This window comes from Dendronephthya gigantea, unplaced genomic scaffold, assembly GCF_004324835.1.
Source record: "Dendronephthya gigantea isolate DGI-Jeju-01 unplaced genomic scaffold, DenGig_1.0 000206F, whole genome shotgun sequence".
Taxonomy (NCBI): domain Eukaryota; kingdom Metazoa; phylum Cnidaria; class Anthozoa; order Malacalcyonacea; family Nephtheidae; genus Dendronephthya; species Dendronephthya gigantea.
The window spans coordinates 1-16,615 of NW_021163216.1; the positions used below are offsets into that span (position 1 = coordinate 1).

Consider the following 16,615-nt stretch of genomic DNA (forward strand, 5'->3'; position numbering starts at 1 on the left):
ATAAATAACAAGATGGAAGCATCTTGTTGATTCACTTCACAACATGATGAATCAACTTACAACAAGACGTGTCAAGAACGCACAAGTTACGTCAAATCAAAATATGCCGTGTCATTTCACTTGGACGCGAATCGTTTCACCTTTGGTGAAGCCATTTCACATCTTGTTGAGTGATTTCACATTTATTTGAGTGATTTCACATGATTTTGAATCTGTTCACATCTAGCTGAACGACGCCGCCTTTAACTGGGCCGTTTCACATTGAGTTACATTGTCGCATATTAGATCGAATCGCGTCTCATCTGGTTGAATGGTGTCGAATTTAGTTGAGCTATTTTAAAACACATCGGATGGCTGTAAAAAAGCATGAATTATTTGACAGCTTACTGGGTCACTCTTATACGACTTGTTGCGTCACTGCAAAATACATCAAGTCATTTCACTTGGTCCATACGAATCAGTTCAATAATAGCCGAATTAATACACAGTGAAGTGAATCGTTTCAACTTTGAACGAGTCATTTCTTGTTTTGTCCAGTCATATTACTACAATATGTTCAAGCATTTCTAAACACATTGAATCATTCGTGTTTGTTATGAATGATTTCTGTTTATGTCCATTCATTTCACACGTGTAACATTTTTGGTGGTAACGGCCGCCCATACATTTCAGCACAATTCACTCCCCATGCATGTAGCTATATTTTGGTTGTGATTTGATTTCTCTCGACTAGCTCCTCGAATCGGAAACGTGGAACGCGGAAAAGTCTCAAATCGTACAAATCATAGAGACTGCATGTATGAAAGTAATGAAGCTATATCAATGATGTTCATTGTGTGACATTGTTTATTACAATAAAAAAACAAGAGTGTCGTACAATGAACATCATAATATTGCTCGGGGAAATTTAGCCTATAGGCTTTGATAATGCACAAAATATCATCTGGTCAACATAATTAGAGCTGTGGCCCGTGTGAAAAATATAACAAAACAGAAATTATGATCTATATTATACCATTTAAGTTTTGTTGATATTAAACTACCATAAACCATCAAAGACGCCGTTTACAAATTCCGTGTTTTGTGAGATTGAGTTTAGCGCTATGTTTTAACCAAGTGCGTGCAGCCTTGCGCACAACTGGCCCAAGCCCAAGGGCAAGTTGCCAAGCTAACGTGTACAAACATTTAAGTTTGACCTTTCGGATATTTCGCTTATATATATTTCGCCATACTTCATCAGAAAACGAACATTAGAATTTATCTTGCTTGGACAACATATCAGCTGCTTGGGCAACAGGAAAATATTCACTAATTTTGATTTGGGCTCCTTTATTAGGAAATTACATTCCGGATATTAAATTGCAATTATGCATGGTCATTGCACCTTGAAGCCTGCCAGCTAGAACGGCAAAATGAACAAATTTGAAATGGCGCCTATCAACTGTTTATGCGTATATGAGCGCGCGGGTAAAGATCTTTACCAGTAATTTCGCGAAGACTAAACCAAATATTTGCTGGATATTAACATCTATATGGAGAAGTCAAGGCGTTTTACCCCTGCATATAAAGGTATGAGACTATACGAAACATTGGCTATTATATAAGGCAAGTCATGACTGGGCATACTTTATTAGGCGCGCTTGCAATTATTTCCCTCCCAGCATTGAAATCAGGCTTATCGATGAAATCATCAACAGAATCGTATTACGGTTGGCTCGATTTAAAGTTCTTTTTCCTTGAGTGTGTTTGCCTGGCTAAACTGTAGCTCTCTATTGATCCATGCATATATCGAAATATGACACGCATTCGAAGTAAGATTTCATATAGATGATCATGCAATTGTATATAACAAGACGTTCTCAATTGCATTTTATGTATATATGCTAACGCGAGTAAAATGGAGTCGGATATAAATGCGCACTGCAATATAATCCTTTAGATTACTTGCCATGGCCGGTGGAATCGAGTTGGGCCACGATCATCCAATCATTCCGAATAAACATGACATGAAAGGTTGCCAGACCTTTAAAATGGCTTGGCTGAGGTTAGAGTAGTTGTTAGCTTGGTGGTTACAATTTAATAGGATGCATTTACTCACATTGAAACAACAATTGTTTGCAAACTTTTCTGACATTTGTCAAAAAATGTGTGGGTAGATGCTACCTTGAATATATATATAATTATATGATATAAAAGTTTTCGCAAGACAAAATGGATTGATGCTTTGATGCATGCCTTAATCATCTGTCTGGGGAAATCTTGATTAGTTAATTTTATTGTAAGCAGGCGGCACAAATTGTGTCACAAGTAGATGTCTCGAAGATGTTAAGGATCGGGTGTTTCTTAAAATGGTGAGTATAAACTCCCCTGTGCATGCATTTGGCATTGTCGTTTCTATATGGGCGGCAGCATTGTTATAAGCTTTGCAGAAAAAAATTATTTGCACTCTTTGTGATTTAAAAACTCGGTTTCTATATGGGCCGTGTGCTATTGCTATATGCTTTAGTAAAAATAATGTGCACTTTTGTCTTGCTGCCGGGGTTGAGTATTAAGTTGCTTTGCAGGGCGGATTTTCGGACCTTTAGGATTGCGGATTGCCGCGGTCGTTTGAAATGAAGATTTCGAAAATTATCCCACTAATTTATGCGTTCTATTTCTTTAGGTCACTATTGTTAGGCTCATGCAGTTAGCTTAGGCATTTTTACACAGTTAACTATGTAGATGGTCGAATATATGGGGGGAATGAATATAGTGACCACCAATAATTTAGTTAGATCACAAGTATTAATTAGCGACTTGTTATACTGGTTAAAAATCATAACACATGCATATGTGATCGTATGGTCACAAAATATGTAACTAATATGAAAAAAATATGGCGGCAGAAATAGCGACATTGCAGCTTTAGCTTTGCGAAAGAAAATATAGCGATGGTGCATGCAATCGACAAAATAGATTATTGTCAAATTTAAAATATTCTTAAGGTAATGATGCCCTTAGTTGCTAGTGACTTGCTACTGACAGTACTGTGTATAGGCGACATTCCGCGACAAGCTTGACCGCGGCTAAAGCTAGGCTACTGGTGTTGCTGCACGGAACATATTGTGTGCACTAGGTAAATATCCAAGCCTATATTTTAAATATTTTATTACCGCAATGCATTGCTGAAATTGAAATGTGGATTTCATGTGTATAAATGGTGTGGATATTTAATGTAGTATTTATACCAAATAAGTTTTGACAGCATGCAAGCACACGTTACTACGCTGGTTCGCATACAAACGAACTTTGCGTATGCGATATTCTGTATTAATGTTTGGTTATCATCGGTAAACAACTTGATCCTTGCGCTAATTAATTTAATCGTTTGCGCGTCAAAGAGTATAAACAAAAGTGTACAATGGAATCTCTTGTGTTTAGTTTAACATAAAGTATGTATCCAGTAGCTGAAACTCAACCAAACTGAGACGGCAATTTTTGTTTACTGTCGGTTTACAGCCGTGTTAATAAAACGGATGCATGCTGTATCGCCTGTATGTCTTTGTTTATATGTCTTTAACCACTCATACATAGAGTTTGTTCGTGGAAAAATTTACAAAACCTGTAACGATGTTGCAAATGAACACGCGCTGAATATTTTGATGGGTATAGTTGCAGATGATGCATTAATTTGACATAACGATGATATATACTAATAACTGAAGGCTTTCTAACGATTAACCCGAATTTTGATGCAAAACGCCAATGTATATATGTATATAAAGTATAAAATAATGGGATTTAGGTAGTATAGCTAATAATTTTAGTTAAACATTCAAATGAAGGTATAGCTATTTATGTACACACATACTTGGAACAACACATGTTACTTGTTTGAAAATATTTCCTATTCTTTTAATTAGATAAATTAGTCAATAATATCTTGCGTCAATTATACGCGCAACAGGCGTTCAGACAAATTCGTTAAAACCGTTCATAAACATAAATCGTTCAAACGGCTTCAGATTGAACGTTTATTTATCCGTTCGTATTCTCGACTTTAAACGTTCACATTTTTAGCTGAATTCGTCAAAACGTTTTCTGGGTTCGTTGAAACGTTATTACAGATCGTTCACTACCCGTTCGTTATCCGTTCGTTTTGCCGTTTCAACGAAATATCGTTAACGTACGTTTTCCCGTGGAAGGTCACATATCGTATGGGCGTTATATTCGTATACATATAATAAAAAGATGTGTACGTATACGACGTATAGATTTGCAGTGTTGCAGAGGAATGTTCTAAGGGAACATTTATTCCCCAATGTTTAATCGAATATTTGTCCATATTCGGGTGTTAAGATGCCCATGCAGTCAGCAATCGGGCCATCGTGCCTAATAGGGTCATATAAGGCCATATAAGTCCCAAACGGGCCTATGAGCACATGCTCATAAATGCTCATGAGCAGATGCTCATCCGCTCAATGAGATATTTCAGGCCCAAACTCCTCAAAGGGAGGAAAAAGGGGGGTATTGCGAATGCGAAAATGTGTGCATTTTTAGAGCGAATCGAAATATATATTGGTGTTATGGACAACGCGATGCTTGAAGCATAAATTAAGACACGTATTAACGCTTGTAACAATGTAATTAAGTAGAACAATTTTACAAATATTTTAAACATATTGTCCGGGCACTACACTGTTTTCTTGTTTAGATCGTTTGACTTTTTCTTCCGTAAGCAAGAGTTTGCATTGAAAAGCCCGGACTTGTCCGGGTTAGGACGCCTAGTCATGCAGCAATCGGGCCATCGGGCCTAATAGTGCCATATAAGGCCATATAGGGCCCAAACGGGCCTAATAAAATACCTGACTTACGAAAAAAATGAGCCAATTATTATTAGGAATTTGTTGAGCAATCATCTAAATATGCGTCGCACTCGTAGGAGCTGTCCTGTGTTTAGCTGTGGTAGTACAAATTTAGCAAGGTTAGCAAATCATCTCGACCAAGTACACGATATGGGCACAGAGGAACGCAAGAGATGGTTAAAGTGGAGTAAGAAAGGAATATGTGTACCTCGACAGAGTAAAGAACCAAAGGAATTCGATATGGAGGAGTGTCTGGAAAATTTATTAGAGCGCGATGGAGAGAAATTTATTATCAAGAAGAGATGGAGAGAAACTTTAATGTTTACCTAAGCACTGCAAACGAACAACCTCTATCTAGGGGGAAACGAAGAAAGTACATAAGGGATTGCTAACATTTTAGTTTGTGTGAATGTACTGGACTAGGAAAAAGTACCGTTGAGCAGATTAGCACATCCTCATAACTACACATGAGCAGACATCTGCTCATAAAACTGCGTTGCTGCTCGATAACAAGGCATTTACACACTTCTAGTGCTAAGGGGATGAGCTGCCAATTTTGCAGAAGATATTTCAGCCGCAGTTACAATCAGCGCAGACCCGAACGGGAGTATTGCCTACTACGAGAACAAGAAAGAAACATGTCTCAAACAGACTCGGACAGTCAAGAAAGTGATTTCCAAGATGATGTCTCGACCACTTCCACTCAGCAATCTGGAAGTTCGACGACAACGGACTCAGAATGTGAAGAAGAATTGGATCCCTGGATGCCGTTAATAGAAGAAGCATAACATAGAAGTAACACAGTATTCGAGGAAATGAAAGAAAGCCTTATAAACAGTTTGATGAGCACTATGCTAAAAAGAAAGCTTACTTCAATGCCATGCTAGACTCCAGGAAGAATTAGAAAATATCTATTTAAAGCGCCATTTGTGGATGAGACAACTGAAGAAAGATCCGGTACATAAGAAAATATGTTTATTACAAATGATGATTTTGACCAAGAAGAAGCAATAGAAGGTGCCGTTGATAAGCGAAAGTTTCTTATTAAGAAGTTTTTAAACGATGTGAACATGTGAAGGAAAACAAAGGCAGAGATGATGATGACGACGACGATGATATGTTCTAAGTATCCTGAACCAGCTTTGGTCATACCAAAATGACCCACTCGTGTCAGGTTTTATTGTCTCCTTTACCAAGCCGTCTACCCTTAAGTACACGGTTAAAACGGAGCTGTTGGAAGAACGCGATTGTATTATCAAGAATCAAATAGGTTAAAAGGTCTTAATTTCGAGTGGTATTATACACACTTCAAATTCAAGCCAGGAACAGTGGATGGAAAAATGAGTCAAATATACGTTCTCAATGGCAAGGGCATTTCACCGGCATCGCAAAAGCGTAGGTTCGATTCTTGCCATGATCTGTTCAAAAACAACACACGAGTCAGAACGCGAGTGAACACGAATGAACACCAGTGGACACGAGTCAGAATACGACTCAAGAAATATGAACGCTTGTGAACACCAGTTAAAAAATCATCAACAGGAATGAACACGAGTGAACACGGGTCAAAAAATCATGAACACGAACCAAAGATCACGAACACGAGTGAACACGAATAAAAAAATTATGAACACGAATGAACACGAGTCAAAAAATCATGAACACGAACCAAAGATCACGAACACGAGTGAACAGGAATCAAAAAATTATGAACACGAACGAAAGCTCACGAACAGAAGTGGAAATCGCATGAAAACGTGGAAATCGCAAGAAACATGCCAGCCCCATCAACTCTAGGCTGGTTTCCACGAGGGGCGTGTTTAATTAATGAGCGGGCAAGCCACTCAAAAGAGGTACTGGTAAAAGGCGGAATCCACCTTACACAGCAGCAGAACTGCATCAACATAAATGTATACATGTCTTGAATATTGTCTTTGCAATTCTCACTGATGGGCAACACAAGATGTGCTGCCCAAGTGAGCTGATGGTTAAAGGCGGTCTAAACCACCTTACACAAAAGCTGTAAAACAGCAATGCCAGGGGCAATATTCAAAACAATAAACTGCAATGTCACTTAATTCAAAATTTGCCAAACACAATCTCTAGTAAAATTATTTAACATGGTTACCCTTAAATGTGACAGTAATTTGACTGTAATGTTTCATGCTCTTTTTATATGCCTTTATTGTTTATGTTGTCCAATGAAAATGAAAAACCAAAGCTATTACATATCTAAAAGCATGTGTGCTCAAAAAATCAATATATTATACTAGCTGTGAGACCTTTGTTCTGCGGTCATTAGGTAAATAAGGTAATAGGTGCTATGTATAAGACCTTTCATGAAGCCAATATATGTAACTGACACTTTATGTGCAACCTGATTACCTGAATGATCTATTGGTCAAAGGTATAAAATAATAATCTTTTGTGAATTGGTGTTTTGAAAACCATAAGTAAATTACTATTAGTGCTCCAAAATATATAATTTTATATTATTAACTGAACACATTTTTAGTGGCCTCTCAATTGAAATTAAATTTTTGATATGAGTTACTCAATACAAATTCATGCAAGATCAAACAAGGAGACTGCTTACAATCAAAATATCATTTTTTACAGTATATAACACAGGGCCGGATTAACCATATGGCTGAAGGGGCGTCCGCCCATGGGCCCCGCGCTTTAGGGGCCCCGCGCTTTACTCGGTTATAATTTTTTTTGCGCGTGAGTCGACGCCGTCACGCCGAAAGGGCCCCAACCAAAGCCGCATGGCCACAAAATAAAATAACGTTATTCCAAAAAGTAGGTATTTACTAAAAGTTCGTTTAAGGAATTCATTTTAGAATCTTGCATAAACTGCAGTTTAGACATGACTCATTGCCTATTTGTGTTACCGGAGTGCAGGTGTCATTTGACACGACGTCTCATTTTACAAACAACAAGACGCCGGCTTAGGCGTACACTCGTGCTCTAGGGATGGTGTTCTAGGGATTTAATAGCATTACTTGACTGTCTTGAGGGACACAATGACAGCGTGTTGTGGGAACCTATAGCGTAAGTTAAGGCTTTGTGGTTACCCTTGGCCTGGGAGGACTTACACGACAAAAATGTATCACATGCACAAGTATAAAATAACACATTTACATTATCATCACAATTCACAAAAGCCGATTATAGGTAGCCTAACAATCCGCACGGCGTGACATATTACTGTGTCAATGCTTCTATATTGACTGCAGACTGCAGTGTTTAAGTTCCGACAAAAGCTTTCAAAAAACTAGTTGTAATAGTATTGATTCGTATTGTTCGTAATGTCAGTCGACGGTTCAAACATTTAGCCGATTTAGGTATTAATAAGTATAATTTATAAGCATTTGTACGTCTAACACTGCGAAAACATCGATCATATATCTTGCTTTCATACAGGAACTTAGAAATATACATCGCACCAAGGAATATGCATGTAAATGTTGCACCGTAGTAATGTCTTCTGTGCATATATATTTTGCCGTATTGTTTGTAAAATGTGGCTTGTATTGTCGGATAACAAGACGCCTGCTCAAGGCGTTCACTCGTCCTCTACGGATTGTGTTCCAGGGATTTAATAGCATTACTGGAGGAACACAATCATGGCGTGTTGTAGGAACCTATAGCGTAATAGTAGGTTACCCGAGCGTAATGGTGCGCAATGCATTCTGGGTCATCGAGGTACAAAACGCGACCGACACACGACGAAACCTAGACTCGTGCTCTCCTAGAGCACGAGTAACAAGATTACAGTCGACTAGTCGAGACATTCAAATATATATCAACGTTTTTAGTCAATATTTTTATTTTATAAGCGCCCTCCAACAACCCAATGAGGGCATAGCCATCTCCACAGGGTCTGAATACCTGCAACTACATATAAAATAAAATATTGACTAAAAACGATGTCATAGAGTTATTTTTGCACATCATGGTATACATATTATTTTTTGATTTCACGACAATCTGAATTTCGGCCCGCCGGGGGGGGGGTTGAGGGGCCCCGCGCTGAAAAAATGCTACGGGCCCCGCGATAGGTTAATCCGGCCCTGTATAAACAGTATATAAGCTGCCTAAGTCTCACGAGCGAAAATAAGACAAGGCTCCAGAGTTGTTTGCCCCAAATAAGCCGCACTCGAAATTCTCATAGAAACCATTAAACAATTATGGTGTCCAACATTTACGTTCTGTCGTATCTATATGCAATGTCCCTAAAGGCTAAATCCCGCCAATGTCATGACGATTTTTCGGGGATTTACAATTAAGGGTAGTGCAGGCATATGCTATCTTTTATGTAGTGATGAAATTTGAAATATCTACATTTTGTGCGCGATTGTACTTTGGATTTGACAAGAAGAATAAATTACAGAGTATTTGCACACCACATCTCCCGCTATAAACAACAAGCTCAAAAACATACCTTAAACGTCTGGCCAAAGCCAACTGCAATAAGCCATGAGTGAACGTCCTCCACTGTGAACATTTTTTCTCTGTTCACCGGAATTATAGAGCAAAGAAATATTTGAATATACCAAGACACAAAGACAAGCTTATACCGCACGTTGAAGCTCATGGTGATTTGAAACTGACAATGAAATTGGAGTCATTTGAATCGTCGCGCCAAAGGAAACGCAAAACATGATTGGCTCATTATAATTAATTATATCCGTCCGCTTGTATTAGCATTTACCTCCAAAGAAAACGCAAAACATGATTGGCTCATTATAATTAATTATATCCGTCCGCTTTTATTAGCATTCCAAAGGAAACGCAAAACATGATTGGCTTATATATAATATATATATATATATTATATAATATATATATATATATATATTTAAGGGTTAGAGACTGTTGTGAGTGTTTTTTTACAAATAAACGCACGCACTGGCCATACAATGAACGAGAAATTTTGAGTTCATTGTATGATCAGCAAGTGCGTTATTTGTAAACAAAACACGAACATAAAGTCTCTAACACTTTTAATATACAATCTGAGTTCACTGATTGCTGCAATGATGATCCAAGGCAAGGACTATATTTATATGAGAAATTGAGATTGAAAAGACAAATATAAAAGGAAGGGAATTCAAACAGTTCAACAATTTATTATCAAATTATCTGACAAGCATAGTTTAACACAATAAAACATTTTAAATAAGCTAAGAATTAACAAAACAAAGTTTTACCAATGGGGGACTCACCGCGGGAAGCCCGCTTAGTGCAGCATGTCATTTTTTTTGTCCCTGCTTGCCATTGTAAGTAAACGTAAAATTGCAGTTTTCGAAACTTGCACTTCCAAAGTCAACAAATTTGGGGGATGTTGTCTTGGCAAAGGTGTTTTTGTAACTTATTTCATTTCTGTTGTTGCATTCGTTTTGCTGCAATGGTTGGTCCTTTGAGCCAAGTGAAGCCACTGGATTGCCCAAAATTTCCGAGCATTCCTTTTGTTGTTGTATCGTTTGTCTTTCGCAGTACACCTTAATACTTCCCTCGTTTCTGTGGCCGGAAACTTGCATTATACGATGGACAGAAATTCCAGCGCTATCCAGTAAAGTGACTGAAGTTGCCCTTATACAATGGTTTGTGTACACCTGGCTCAGTTTTGCTGCTGTTGATATTTCTTTCATCATATTTCCTAACGTGTTGACGCCAAGAGGCGCTCGATCAAACCAGATTTTTTCACTAGCAGAAAATGCATGTTCTCTTTGGCCTCTGAAAAAGTGCTTCTTCTCCTGGATTAAGTACCTCAATCAACCTCTTTAAATATTGAGCAGGACAATGGCTGTCACCAGTCGAAAACATTTTAGGATCCGCTTCGTCCGCCTTGTCGCTAAGACCGCCAGGATGATTCTTAGTTTTCTCTTGCTCGGCCATTTCAACATACTCTAAATCATTGGCGTCTGTTTTGAAAACAAAACTGTTCTTTGTCAATTTCCTTTGGTTTTCTCGACCTCTTCTACAGAAATATAAGTTTATGTTGAACCAGTTCACTCGCAATAATGATATAGGCGAATCGCTCCCAAAAACACCACTGTCATAACATTTTTGTATGTCTTCGGGTTGAATACTTGAGTGATGTTTCACTTTGGACGACCCATTTTCCTTAATTTTCTTTAGCTTTGCGTTTAAAGACCTATTTGCTGTTTTAAAAACAGGATCAGTTATGATTGAAAACGTCTTTCCTACTGTCTCTGAGGATAAATATCGGTTGATTCCTGCTCTCACAGCGACATGAGCAGAACGACTATAGTCTTTCACGTCGCTTTGTTTCAGTTCTTGATAAAACTTGGTTAGTCGTTCTGCCAGTGTCTCTTTGCTTAAACATTCCAAGTACTCAGTAGGATATCTTACTTGCAGCCATTCTTCAAATAAAAAACGCCATAAATAAGTTTTTCACAAACGTAAATGTGAATTGTCAAAATGTTCAGGGCAAACAAGAAGCAATTATTGTGTTTTACAATTACCTTTTAAGATGGATACACTCCATTTTGTTTGATTTTTGGTACTACCCGGTATAGAATCATCGATAATTTGCTGAATTTCTTCGTCGTTCACTTCGGAAAATCTTGGCGTTGAACCAGCTTCGTTCATGCGGGCTGCCATTTTTGAATAAAATCAATAAACCACGATTATCGTGGGTTATTGCGAATAAACCACGATTTTCATGGGTTATTGCCAATAAATTAGGATTTCCATGATCTGTCGCTAGGCAACAAGAAACCACGTGATCGATTTTGACCAATCGCGTGCTTAGATTTAGGCCAGTGCACGAAGATTGTATATTAAATATATATATATATATATATATATATATATATATATATATATATATATATATATATATATATTTAATTTGTGGTATGATGTGATATTAATGTATGAACCAATAATGCTCTTGGCCTTGTTAATAGCTTAGCCGTCAAAATAAGGCCCAAATACTGGAAAGACATATGTGGCCGGCATAGTTTCGTAGTAAAAGTAAAATTTACTCTTTTTTTTCAGTAAAGAATACGTAATTTTTTTAGTAACTGATACACGTTGTATTTACTCAAAATTTTAAGTAAATTTTACACATTGTGCATAACTCATGATTTGAGTAAATGCTGCGTTTACTCAGGAAAAGAGTAAAACTTTACATTTACAGTCAAATTTTGTGAGTATTTGAATCTCCTGCGTAAGCTTGAGTAAATTTTACTCATCAATTTACTCATAGTTGAGTAAATAGTGCGCAAAAATTCGAGTAAAAGTTATTCTAACACTTTACTCAACATTTTGAGTTTTCGTTTACTCGCAAGAGAGAGTAAAGTTTCTCTTTACCGAATGAGGAGTAAAATTTACTCAAATTATTGAGTAATCGGTAAAATTACTCAAAAATTGAGTAATATTTACTCAAATGAGAAAATGTAAGCTTCGACAAATAATTCCCTTACCTGGGCAGGGTTTAGCTAAACAAGGCCTGTATACGATTGATTCTCCGATGTTACTACAGTTTTTTCCATCAAACTTTGGCTCAGGATTGTTGCAAACTCGTTGCCATGTTTCAAAACCTTCACCGCAACTTACATTACAACTATTTATTAATGACAGGTTGCCAAAATTACCGTCAACTAAACAAAATAAGATAACGTATTGGTGTTGAATACGAACAACTTTTTATACCCTAAAAAAAAAACGTGACACATTGTTATACCGCTACTTCTTTCGGAAGTTTAATCCGTACGTTGAAAAAAAAGTGTATTGAAAACAACACATCTATATTTCCACCTTTCACATGTGCATGGGAAACGAAGATGAACTTCTTCAAACACGTGAAACAAACCCACAATACCTGGTGTACACATAGGGATATCACAGTACTCCCATCTCTTGCTCCTCTCGGCAGTAAAACACCAAGGTCGTTGTCCTGAGTTTTTGGGATTACGACAGTAATTCTTGGCGTTATTTAATTCTGGATATGTGGTGTTCATGGTATGACGATGTGGACATTGTTCCGTCCATGACTGACACGGAATACCGGAGGCTGTCACTGATATATTGCCATTGTAATTGCTTCCACTTAAGTAAAGGCAATCTGGGTAAAAGGATACACATATGCAAAAGTGTTCAGGTTCAATTGGGCACAAGCCGCTTGAACGGTACAGATCAACAAAAAGTGTACTAACACCACTGTATAAGAATGGATGGCATCAAATTAGAATCAGGTATTTTATGTTAACAATGAGTTTAATAAGCTAAAACAACTGGCGTCTTTAAGCAAAGTGAAAATCTGCTAATGATTCAGCGTAGAATATAATATACCAGAAGTGCTCTTGGAACAACATTCCGCTAATAATGTGTTGTATTGTGCTTATAGTACTTCTGCACAGACGTCAGAAATTTCCGCGTTTGGGAAACGAAATATTAAATTATATCTGTTCCATTTGGTGAAGTAAAATGAAAATAATTATTGCATACATTTTTCCACACTTACCCAAATTTCCTGTCGATTCAACTTCTCTGGGTGTATCTACGGAATGTGCAATTTAGAAAAATTGAGAATACTTGCCGCAGAGTCATTGAGTAAGTAAAATTTTGCTCTGGCTTGAAAATGATTAAGTTTCAAAGGCCCTGTTACATGGTGCATTTTTTTTTGCAATTTGAAACGCAATTCTACTTTTGAATGATGTAGACGCTTCATTAGTTTACATCCCTCAAAAGTTGAACTGCATTGCAAGTTTCAAGAGGGTTTGCGCCGTATAACAGGGCAATAAGTGAAAATTAAAAATCGGCTGTACATATAAGAAAAGATTCGTCCACAGACTTTTTCATTTTTAAAAGACGGTTTGTAACATTTAATAGGCTTTATTATAATAAAAGCTTTACAAGCATATTTAATGCAACAGTCTGGTGGAAGCTTCCACAAAGCTTCCTTCGAGCAAGGACCAGGTTTGTAACAATAACTTAATTAGCACTATAGGTAATAATCAAAGCTTTGATTACATAATTTTTTAAAAAATTATAATGAACTTTTTAGGAGCTGAAACAACTGTTTCTAATGTGGGTATCGAGGAGTATATGGGAGCAGTTGACAATGAAATTACTGGCCAAACCAAAGTTATTGTGTAAGTATTTTAGTTTGCATTTTATACCCAAACAGTTGAATTGTCCTTAGATGCACTTTTTAACACATTAGTATTCCAACTTTCTTGCAGCTTATCATGGGTCAAGGTATTTGGCACCCGCTATGCTGAAGGATGTGTCATAGTCACTTCTTTAAATTATGGACAACCATCCTTTGGTAGGATTGATAAGGTTTTTTTGTTTTGGGGACAGTAATATTCCAGTACCATTGTCTCCAGCTGATGGAATATTCAGAACATTTGAATGCCTATGAGGTTTTGCCACTATATGATAAACAATTTATAAAACAGAGAGATTTACAAGATTATCATCCCCTCGGTATTCATCAAGGTTTTGGAAAAAATGCAAGAAAATGTTTTGTCATCTTGCGTTATAGGGTAGACATCTTACAGTAATTTAGGAACTGGATTTAGAACAATTGTGTAAATATGCATATATTCAAATTTGTTAATGTGTTAAAAGTGCAACCTAAAAAGAAAAATTCCATGCATGACCAAATTGTGTATTGAATATTATTCCATTCAGTAAGAACATCTAACCCTCTACCATCCCCAGACAAGGTAAATTTATAGAAGACTGATAGGGCACACACACAAGTAGACACATCAAATCAGCTGAACAGTATCTTTTGATGTTTAGCAAGCGCAAATACTATAGCATGAGATAATTTTTAATACTTTTCTTTTAATTTTGGTGTTAATTTGTTTACATACTCCTGACATAAACCTGCTGTTGCATATGTACGCTCCAGTCTTGGATCTTAATTGATTCTATTGCACTGACAATGTCAATTTTCTTTTCTTCAGTCTCAGTCTCATTAGCAACGGTGTCACTTGTGTCATACCCATCCATCTGATCATATTCCTCAACCACTCTCCTCCTTTTGTTTGTTTTTTTTTCTTTTTTTCTTTTTCTGCTCACATGTTTCCTCTTTAAAGATGCATTTGCTTCTGAAATATTTGCAATCATTCAGTTCAGATGAGCTCATGCTCAGGAGTATTTAAGAAAATTTTATATTAACTTTAATAATACATTGTCATTGTCTGAAGTTTGGTTTTTTAATTAAATATATTTTATAAGCTTAAGCAACCCATATATATTAAAAACATATATATGGGTTGCTTCCTTAACTGGAAGCGCTTGATAATTCAGAATTACATTACAGCCTGAGCCTGGCCTAGGCCTGGAAAATGAGTTGGCTGAAATTCTTCCCCTAAAAAATGAAACAGCTGCTGACCTTGTACGTTGGCGTCTTCAACGTTTAGTAAACACTCTTCGTTTGACTATAAAAAAACCAAAAGACTATAATGGACGCCATAATAAGAGAAAAGATTAATAATTCATGAACTCACCTCTGATTTGTTCGCCATCTTTGAATAACAATACCACGTGTTCAGATTCAGGTCATGTTGACAAATTGCCGAAAAATTTCTCGCGTACAAATTACACGAAAATTGAGCCGCATCAATCTTTCTTACTCATTAGAAGAGTAAAAAAATCCTTTTTACGCGCAATATTGAGTAAAGATATTTTACTTAAACTTTGAGTAAACAAAAGTTTCGCCGCTACTCCTTATAATGAGTAGAAATTACTCCAACAAGATAAGTCGAATTTTTGAGTTATTCTTACTCAAATAAAGGAGTAAAATTCATCTTACTCAAGCAGTGAGTATATTTAACTCAAATATTTGCGTAATATTAGCAAATACTCAATAATGAGTGAGATTTACTCATGAAGCTATAGCTTCTGACTAGAGAAAAATCATGCAGAAAAATATTTTCGTTGAGTTGAACAAAATAAAGAAGAAAGGAAAAAGATAAAAGTTTTAAAGCACAAAATTGATTGGTTTTTCTTACTTTACGCGCCTATGTAACTTCGTATTTCAAAGAGTTACGTTTTAGAATTCACGTAAATAATCAAACACTTTATAATGACGTGCACTGTACAATATAAATTACCTGTTAAGTTTTCAAAATCTTCGTACAGGCATTCTGGGGAGTCACCAGCATTCCTGTATGGTTATAGCTCCCCCCGGAGCAGTTTCTTCTTTTTCGGTGAGCGAATTATCTCATATGTTATAATTTTTTCCGCTATTTCATGACATAAATGTTAGCAGCATTATACGATTCGCGGCAAACTTTCTGCTCTTGATATTGCGCTCTGCGTTCGGTCACAAATCGGAAAATTGAAATGACAATAGATTACACTAAGGACGTACATTTTCGTATTTCGTTGATATTGATATTAAGAAAAATTCTAATTTTGAGGTCGCCCAGCCTTTTGATATCATCTTCAAGCCCAATAATATTGTCGTTTTTACGAATTTGATAAGACGGAGTACTATAGACGTACTTTGGTAACAAGATACCATGATTTTCACAATAAGGCCGGGTAAAATTTACCAAAGGGTAACAGGAACTTGAATTGAGTAATCGGCTCAGCTTCGGCAGGAATACACGTTCTAAACAACAAACAATCGATCTTTGAATATTTTTCTTGGACATATAGCTCTGACTTATAACACGGTTTGCATAATCAGCAGTTAGGGTGTAGAAATGTCAACAAGACTAGTATAAACTGGCTTCTTTCAATAAAACTGGCCTTTACGTTTATGTTACCAT

At 36.7% G+C, this 16,615-nt stretch overlaps 1 long non-coding RNA gene across 1 annotated transcript; it reads left to right on the forward strand.

Moving 5' to 3' along the window:
* Positions 1 to 2,312: 2,312 nt before the first annotated feature.
* Positions 2,313 to 15,450, forward strand: LOC114539554. The gene is made up of 3 exons (XR_003688900.1): positions 2,313 to 2,351; positions 13,888 to 13,975; positions 14,066 to 15,450. It is a non-coding gene; the product is annotated as an uncharacterized LOC114539554 (long non-coding RNA).
* The last annotated feature ends 1,165 nt before the right edge of the window (positions 15,451 to 16,615 follow it).